Source organism: Equus przewalskii, chromosome 9, assembly GCF_037783145.1.
Source record: "Equus przewalskii isolate Varuska chromosome 9, EquPr2, whole genome shotgun sequence".
Lineage (NCBI taxonomy): Eukaryota > Metazoa > Chordata > Mammalia > Perissodactyla > Equidae > Equus > Equus przewalskii.
Window position 1 is genome coordinate 61,732,662 of NC_091839.1, and position 9,221 is coordinate 61,741,882.

A 9,221-nucleotide genomic window follows, 5' to 3' on the forward strand; every position below is an offset into this window, starting at 1 on the left:
CCCGAGGCAGACAGATGGAGAATTCCCATCACATTAATATTTTTAAATTCGTCAGACCTCCAAATTTTATTCTGTGATGGCATCTAATATAGATAGCTACATGCTCTGATCTTCTAAATTAAATTCTGATTTTATATAATCCTTTATTGTCACTAGTCGCTAGTCCAGGAATTATTAACCATTTTTGTGAAACGGACCTCTTTGTAGTCTGTGAAGCCCGTGACTCCTTCTCAGAATAATTTTCATCAAACTCCAATATTCACTTGTTAAATATTATTAATAGGCTTTGCTATCATTTGTGATTCTCAGCAGGAAGACAGTGATAGGTACTAGCTATTTATAGACAAACACAGGTTTTGTAAATGCTTTTCCACAGCAGAAGCTCCTCACGCCCAAGAGCAGTACTGACCACCCTTGTTACCTAGCAACACCGTTTTATCACAGACAACCTGATAGTCCATTGAATTGGAAGAGAAGTTGAGAATGGAAAGTATAGTAGTTACTCGTCTAGATTGAGAGTTGCCTGGTTTTCTATAACTTGTTGTGAAAATACTGGCTTTGGAGTATTTTTTCTTGTTTATAACCATTAACACAGTAGAAGTAAGGATATCGGTAGACTGCTGTATCTATCTATCTATTTATAGGCAGGAAGGATGGCAGGTGGCCTGAGGCAAACGCTTGGAGTACTTAGCCTATGCAGGTTCAGGCAGAGTCAAAAATAATCATTTGAAAAGTGTTTCAAGGAGTCAAGCTTCAAATTTTCTCTTCTATCATAAAATTTAATTATATTTTGAAGCAATCTGCTCACCTATAACTGAGACACCAGAAAACATTTCCTTTTCTTTCTTTCCTTTTTTTCCCTTTGTCACAGATGTTTCTCCAGTCTCTTGGTTAGTCGGTCATCTTTATCCACGCATAATGCTACATGCGAAAAAATGGGGGGTGGGGATGAGTAATTAAACTCCTGGCCCATTTTTCTTCATTTTCTCCCTCTTCCCCTTTCACAATGAGCCAGGTAAGAGGAGGAGATCAGTGAATCCTAAGAAGCGTATGCACGACACCAGTTCAGGAAAGCACGTTGTCTTTGATAAAAACTTACCCTGGGTTCTAATTTCAGTAAAATAGTTTCAGGGAGGATCCACTTGCATCTACCAGCCCACTCTGTTTCATTGTGGTATTTTATACTATTTAACGGTATCCCATAATTTGGCCTTCAGAATCTTGGAAGTCTGTCTCTCATGTACCCCCACCCCCTTTCATTCCCACCTTATATTGTTCTTTTGCACCATAATCACTTTATTGACTCCAAAGATTTGCGTTTTTTCATTCTCCTCTTCTCAAATTCCTTTTTACCCTCACTTTATATTAAGTGAGTGTATAAGACTTATAAAACCACCGTGCGATGTGTTTTCCTAGCGCAGTTTGAAAGTTGTCTCTGAATCTTCTAGTATCCCCAAAGTGCACCTACATTTTATATTACATGCAATATAAAAGTTGGACTTAGAAACTAGAGGGGCCATTTGATCCATGGTTTGATGAATCTGTCACAATGAGCTGTGCAATGCTGAGTCTCCACAGCCCGGCTAATCCACAGCCATGCCACGTTATACTTGAAAGAAAGTATGTGACCCTACAGAATACGGGTTTTCATTTAAAACCCCATGGTACTTCCTATTGACCTTGAAAGATCAGTTTACAGTTGTTTTAAATCTGGCCACAAAACCTTATTGGTTGGTTTCCTTTTGGTATTGAGTTTCTCTCTCTTTCTCTCTCTCTCTCTCTCTCTCCTCCCTCTGTCTCTCTCACACACACATCCCACCACCGTCACCACCAACAACAATTTTCTTTGCTAATTTTCTATTTATGACCGTTGCTTTAAAATCTTCAATACTTCCATATATTTATTTTCTAATCAGTCTTGAAATGTTTAGAAATAAAAGTATAGCATTCTTTGTTGGTTTTCTGTCTTTGTATTTCTCCTTGCCACACGTTTTCTATTACTTTAGTTTTAAATCTTTATTTTGTCTTCATAAATTTCTGTTATTTATTTTTGCCAGGCTGTAGCCAAACTGTAAAATTTCCATCAATTTTTTTACCCCCAAATCATGACAAACTCTTTTAAATAACATTCTTGTAATATGAGTTCTTCATTCTATTTTAAAATGCAAATATTTCCCTTGTTTATTGAAAAGAATTCGACTTTGAGCCTATCACCACCTAAGTATTTTTCTAAGAGCATTTTCAGCAAAGGGCACTCAGCTGAAGGAACTAATAATTACAGTGTGTGCTAAATGTTGTTAGAAATTTTGTTACTTAATCCTGTCAAGATATATTTATCTGTTGCTCATACTTCTAAAAAATAGACTGAAAAGTCATAGGATTACAAAACTGTATTGTTGCTTGAGGATTCGTAATTGCTATTTTATTTGGATAGGTAGGCAAATTAGCTACAATCATGTTAACTGTCCACTTTCACCTTGTTAGTATCTTTTCTCTTTATTTCTGAATCTATTTGGGGATATAGTTTATGTAAGAATTTGTAATATTATTGGATTATTTTAAATGCATGCATTTTCTTTGTAAAGCACTGGATGCTGCAACAAATTCATCTTCATCTATTCTCCGCTTTTGATTTGCATTTGGCTTCTCTTCACCCATTGGTTTACTGGGCTTCTGTGAATGTAATAACACTCAAGTCCTAAGGTCCTCTATATTATGATTAGTTTTTGTATTTCATTACTTAAATTTTGCTCTTTGAAGGTTCACAGGTACTTTTGGTCTTCAGACCATGTCAAGAACAAGAAAAAGCCTGTTCATTATACACATATTTAAGGTACATCAATTCATGTCAAAGGAGATAATGTTCCTTAAAATATCTGATGGATAAGGTAACAAGTTTTGGGTTCTACAGCACGCCAGGAAGGAGCTCTATTTTATCTCTTCCAGTGTTAGATATTAATTTATTTTTGCTTTGCTTGACATCCTCCCCCACCACACCCCCTGCTTTTTTTTTCTTTAAAGGAAACTTAGGAAAAGGAATGAGACTGAATTTGATTTTAACTTAAACCTTACCAAAACCAACAATAAAAATCCCAACGAAGTCTAGTGAAAATGCTCATCAGTTTCTCCTGCATCTGAGCAGTGGTCAGTTTCCTTTTCCACATCAATTTAGGCCATCCACTCCAGCCAGGCTAATCTCCTTGCTGACTTGATAGTCATCGTGGACATGCCTGTTAGACCAGCAACTTTTTGTTTTTGCAAGCTACTTTTAAAAATTAGTATTTTAGTAGGAACCACCAAACAAGTCAGCAATAACGACTACATAATCACTCTTGGCTCAGTGCATCTTTAGAAAAATCTAGCTATTTCTTCTTACTCAGTTGTCTTCTGCACTGCCACCGTTTGAATGGAACCATTTACCTCCCTGATCATTGTGTCTTCTATTTCAGAAAGCAAAGTTTTCACAAATTGAGAAAAAAGCAGCCGTTCCTTTTTGTTAACTTGACATTGAGCCACACCTCTAACATCCTTCATACACTGTTCAGCTACTCGTCACCTCTGCTCAGCTCAACATCCCATCCAACAGTCATCATCAAAGCCTATATTTTTCAGCAACAATAAATTTAACAAATTGTTCACAATTTGATGGTGCATCTACAAAAAGTTCCTGGCATACACTCTGTTATCCTCCCCCAAAATAATATCCTTTTCCACTCCCCATGAGAATTCTATCCATCATGAAAGGTTTAGTTAAGGCCCAGCCTCCCTCACTTAGGGCTCCTTTACCGCCACATCCTGCATTATTTCTTACTCTGACGTGTATCAGTGAACTTACAGTCAATGACAATCACTTTATTACTTACTTCATATCTTTATATCTCTCCAGCTGAATTCTAAGGCACCTAGAAGTCAGAGAAAATGACAAAATTTTTTATCACCTCAGTGAACATATTTTCAACAAATACTTTTGAATGGTTATGTGCTTAACTAGAAATGTAATGAAAAGACCATAGAAATGGGGATTGGAAAAGCTAAATTCTATTTGAAATTTTCCAATAATTGATTGGACGATCTAGGACAAATATGATTGTTTATATCTCTGAGTCTCTGTTTTCTCATAAACAAAAGGAGAGATTTGGGTCTCTTTCAGCTCTATGATTTTTTTGAAGTGATAAATGGGCAAAGTGAATGGGGGAGTGAGTAAAGTTAAAGATTGCCAGTAGTCAGAGATAATTGAAATATTTATGAGACATTTTGTGTTATCACATTCTGAGGGTGATTTCCAACTTTAAACATTAAAAACAAATATTTTAGTTGCTGCTTATGAGAGTGAGCTAGGATATAGTAAATTCAGAAGATTCATACAACTTCTAGTGGTATGATATTGGGCTATAGACTTACCCTCTTTGAGCCTCAATTTTTTCCTATGTAAATAGAGAATTATAATACCTAGTTAATAGGTTGGTCACATTATTAAAAGAAGTATTTATGAAATAAGTTTGTAAATATAAGTTAGTTGCACAAGCAGTAAAACTAATATTTTCTATATAAATGACATACATACACAGTTTCTCATTTTTTGATCAAAAGTTTCTTGTTATTTAACCAGCTTTATTTCTTTTATTCCCAAGCCTGTTTAGACTAATTATATTTTGGATAGCTTTCGTAAAGTCTTAGAACCATGAATTTTCAGGGCCAACATCATCAACATAAAGATAAATACACCTTGCCTATATTTGAAAATGAATATCTTGCATTTATTTTTCTGTACTTCATTGAGAACAGGATGTTGATGGCTATCATCTAAAATACACCAATAAATTTATGTAATCTTATTCATGGAAGATAAAGATTGAACTTTTAACATTTCTGGGTTATAGTAAGAAAATTGTCTGAGTGAAATTGTTATTTTAACCTATTGGTGTACGTTTGGGGTTCATATAGCATTTTGGCTTTAATTGATAATTGATTTTTATTCCTTCTCTGTGGAATGTCTCTAAAAATATCTGGTACATTTAGACATTTGTTTAATAACACTTATTCTCATATTGCTATTTTTTTCTATAACAATCTCTGATAAATTAAGTCTAATATTTATGACTTATCAGTCCTTTCTAGAGCAGGGAATATTTACAGATAACCTCACAGGATGGAGTCTATTTAGCTAACACTGTGCTCTAAAATTTTTTTGGCATTAATATGATTTGTCATATACAAGTGTAAAAATAATTTCTTCTCTTTTTGTGCAAGAATACATATATCTCATACTTGAAGGAAGATGAAAATGAGGCTAAGTGTCACAAAGAGAATTGTACAGATCACTACGCCCCTCTGTCACCTCCACTGGGTATGTTTGATCAAATGAGGAAGACAGTTTATGGAAACTGACCACACTTATTCTTGAAACTTGAAACCGACAAGCATTTTCAACATCACAGTGTGGTTTCCCAGCTCATCCTGAACTAAAAATGCAGATAGCTGGTGAGAAGAGTTAGCAAATAGTAAAAGACAAAGCACAAGTCTGTTGGTATACCACCCAATTCTCTCGGAGGTAGGGGAAAAAAAGCAAAAACCAGCTTCCTGCACAGGAAAAGAAGTTCTAAATAGAACAAGATGCTTCCTCCCCGAAAACACTGACGTTCACTTACAAGCACTGAAAGTGAGGAAATAGATTTAAAGCATCAGTTTCTTTGAACATTAAAGGACAGAAAACTCAAAAGGCTCAAACTTCTTGCTTTTATCCCATTCTTTTCTCCCATCTGGATTTTGAGAACATTCTTTACCAAAGACATAAATAAAATTGAATTACTATTCAATTCCTTTATGCTCATGAAAAAGTCTGGAGGAAATTTACACCAACTAAAGGGAAATCAACACATAACCAGTTGAAATGCAGAAAAACTAAGATACAATTTTTAACTGATCATTCTTCATTTAACATTTATAAAGAGACCACTATGTATATTATAAGCATTGCATTTGCTTCTAACTTCAAGATGAACCAGACATGTCCTTGCCCTCCAGGAACCCATGAACTAGGACAAGAGAGGAGTACAGAAAAATAACAAAACAATGAATACAATGAGTTCCATGGGAAAGGTTTACACTAAATTCTCTACACATCCGTGTGCCTATATCTATTTTGATCAGTGTTGGTACACACGTAGATACAGAAAAACTTCCCACTTAACAAGAGTAATTTTAGCTACATTTAGCAATTAGCCATGTGGGCATGGAGCAAGGGCACAGGAAAGCGGATAAAGTATGTCCTTGATGGTCTGAAACAATTAAGAATTAGGCCTAGAATAAAATAGCCCAGTAGTTTGAGTGGGGATGAGGGGGAAAATAAGATTTTAATCAGAAAGCAAAATCAAAGCTATAATTATGGCAAAATTCAGTCATTTTATTAGTTAGGGATTGTTATGGGCTGCAGCATGTCCCCCTCCAAATTCATATCTTGCAGGCCTAACCCCCAGCACCTCAGAATGTGACCGTGCTTAGGAAGAAAGCCTTTAGAGAGGTGATTAACTTAAATGACATTGTCAGGATGGGCCTTAATTCAACATGACTGGTGGCCTTACAACAAGAGGCAATGAAGACACAGACATGCGCAGAGGAAAGACTATATAAAGACACAAGGAGGAGACAGCCATCTGTAAGCTAAGGAAAGAGGCCTCAGAAGAAACCAATCCTGTTGACACCTTAATATTGGACTTCCAGCCTCCAGAACTGTGAGAAAATAAATGCCTGATGTTTAAGCCCCCAGTCTGTGCTACTTTGTTAGGGCAGCCCTAGCAAACTAAGGTAGGAATAATTTATTCAATTTCTGAATTAGGAGTTTCTTGATTTTTCCTTCTCAGTCCCAATTTCCTTTAAGCTTGCATTTACCCAGAAACCACAGGATTTAAAAAAATACATAGTATTAGGGTAAAATGAACTTAACTTCTACATGTCCTCTGCTTTTTTCCCAGGCTAAAATCAGGCTATGCTAATTATTTTCTCCTAGAGTTATGGATGGAATAATGCCTATTTGGAAGCAGCATGCTTTCCAAGAGTACACTATCTTCTTGTGGGGAAACTATGTCATCGTTAAAGGCTCTGGCAAGCGTTGAAGGAAGATAACGTGAGGAGTAAAGGTTAAAATGAAGTTGATTCTTTAGCTATTATTTTACGCAACTCTGCAATTAATTAATATATAAGCTCTGAAGAGACAGTCTTCTGTGCTCTGAAAAAGTTCTCCTTAGGTTTAGCTGGGGCCCTTCTTTGGAAAAAGACGTGGAGCCCAGGTTCTGCCCAGGTTCATAACCAGGGAAGTGGAGTGAGCATAATGAATCTCAGCAGGAACGGTCTCAGGGGACCAGCTGCATATACTTACGAGCTCCTCCTCACAGCTGGGAAGCTCTGCTCAGTCACTTCCAAGTCTTGCATATTATTTCCACTATGATTACAAGTCAGGTTATTAAATCCTTGTGTTTGGAGTGTTACAGCAGCAAGACAACTCTCTGGGAGCACATAGATGGTAAATAATACTTCCTGACATTTCAGATGCCCTCGGTGTTTTCTGCCTCTATGGTCTTGAGACAATGTTCCGCCCCAGCCCTTGCCATGGTGACCTGTCCACATGGACTCTGATCACCTTCATGCTACTGCTCAAATTTCTGTCTCCTACCTGGAGGCTTTCCTGTTGATGCTGAAACACAAGACACAGCAGCACCGGGCAGGCCCACCGCACAGCAGCAAACATGGAAGTAGACAAGAATAAGGCCCCTGAGGTGAACCAATATGAGACAGGGGCTGTCAGATAAATTCTTTTCCTTCCCCTACCTGGTAAGACTGCCCTGAGAATTGGTCATTTGTATGTCCTCTCAGAAGGCGTTCCCAAGAAATTCAGCAATCCATTGCACTTGATGCCAGCTAGTGATCAGCTTGATGACAAAGCCTTGGAGGGTGTCTCCCTTCCCTGCCTCTCTCGCCTTTCCCCTCATTCCTGCTCCTGAAGCTGGGATTATAAACCTTTATTTCAGGCTTTCCTTCCTGCATGACCCAGGCTAAGACAGAAGGTAAGAGAAAAGGCTGCTCTTTCTTGACCTAGCTGGCATTATATGCTCCAAAAATGAGAACGCAAAGAGATCATTTAATTACTGATTTCAAATATATGTCAATTTATTTCCTTTATCAAAGTCCTAGAAGGCTGCCATAGTCTTTTGATGTGTTAACTTGGCTAGCCTGAACTACATTCCCCAGAACGCCTTCTCTAATGTTTCCAGATAGAGTGGGCTACAAGGGATAGTCTCTCATGAGGATTGGAAGACAGAAGGAAGACAGTCACCATTTTGTGGGTATGCAAGATAGACTTGAAAAGACAAGCCTAGAAGGAAGAAGGTCATTTAGGAAACTATTGCTATAGTAAAATTAAGAGTTAAGAAGTATCTGAACTATAGCAATGGGACTAGGAATGGTTACAGATTGACTTACAGTGATGGGCCTTCATCTTTGCTTGATCACTGGGTAGACAAGAGAGGAGGTCAAAGCTTCTGTTGGTGCTACAGAAGAAGCTGTTGCCAAGGTTTTGGCTTTGGTGTCAGAGTAGAATATGTTGTCACCAACTGAAACAGACTTCAAGGAAAAGGGTCAGTTGAAAGATGGTGCTGAGAAAATGAGTTCACTTTTTAAATTTTTTATTTGGAGGTACCTTTAGAACATCTAATTGGAGCAGTAAAAAAGGCAATTGGACATAAGGCCTTAAACTCATGTAAATGGCCCTACTAGACACATAGATTTTAGAGCCATTTTCATATAATTAATCTTTGAATACATGAAATTAGACAATTTCTGTCATAAAGAGTGCAAAGTGAAAAGAACAGCTGCTGAAGAGGAAGCCTCCAGCAATATTAACTTTGGAAAGGCTGGTGGAAACAATCCATTAAGGGGAAAAAAGCAGAGATAGGAAAAGGCTCAAAAGAGTGTGCTGTTTTTAAATACAAGTGAAAGAAAGTTTTCAGAATTAGATACTGTTGAGCAGAGTCAAATGCAGTTGGAAAGTATAGTAAGATAAATATTGGAAATGTCATTTGTAATTTGGACCTCATAAAGTGAAATTTCAAAAATCTAGTGAGAGCAAAAGCTATCTTGCAGTGGTATCATAAGTGTATGAGAGGGAGGAAACCAGAATTTTGAGATGTTCAGAGAAGAAGAAGTAAATAGGGAATTAAAGAAGTATT

At 37.0% G+C, this 9,221-nt stretch overlaps 1 long non-coding RNA gene across 1 annotated transcript; it reads right to left on the reverse strand.

Moving 5' to 3' along the window:
• Positions 1-825: 825 nt before the first annotated feature.
• LOC139073381 (uncharacterized) lies at positions 826-8,616 on the reverse strand. The gene is made up of 3 exons (XR_011522038.1): positions 8,476-8,616; positions 3,864-3,902; positions 826-921 (listed from the first exon to the last, which is right to left on the reverse strand). It is a non-coding gene; the product is annotated as an uncharacterized lncRNA (long non-coding RNA).
• Between the last annotated feature and the right edge of the window lie 605 nt (positions 8,617-9,221).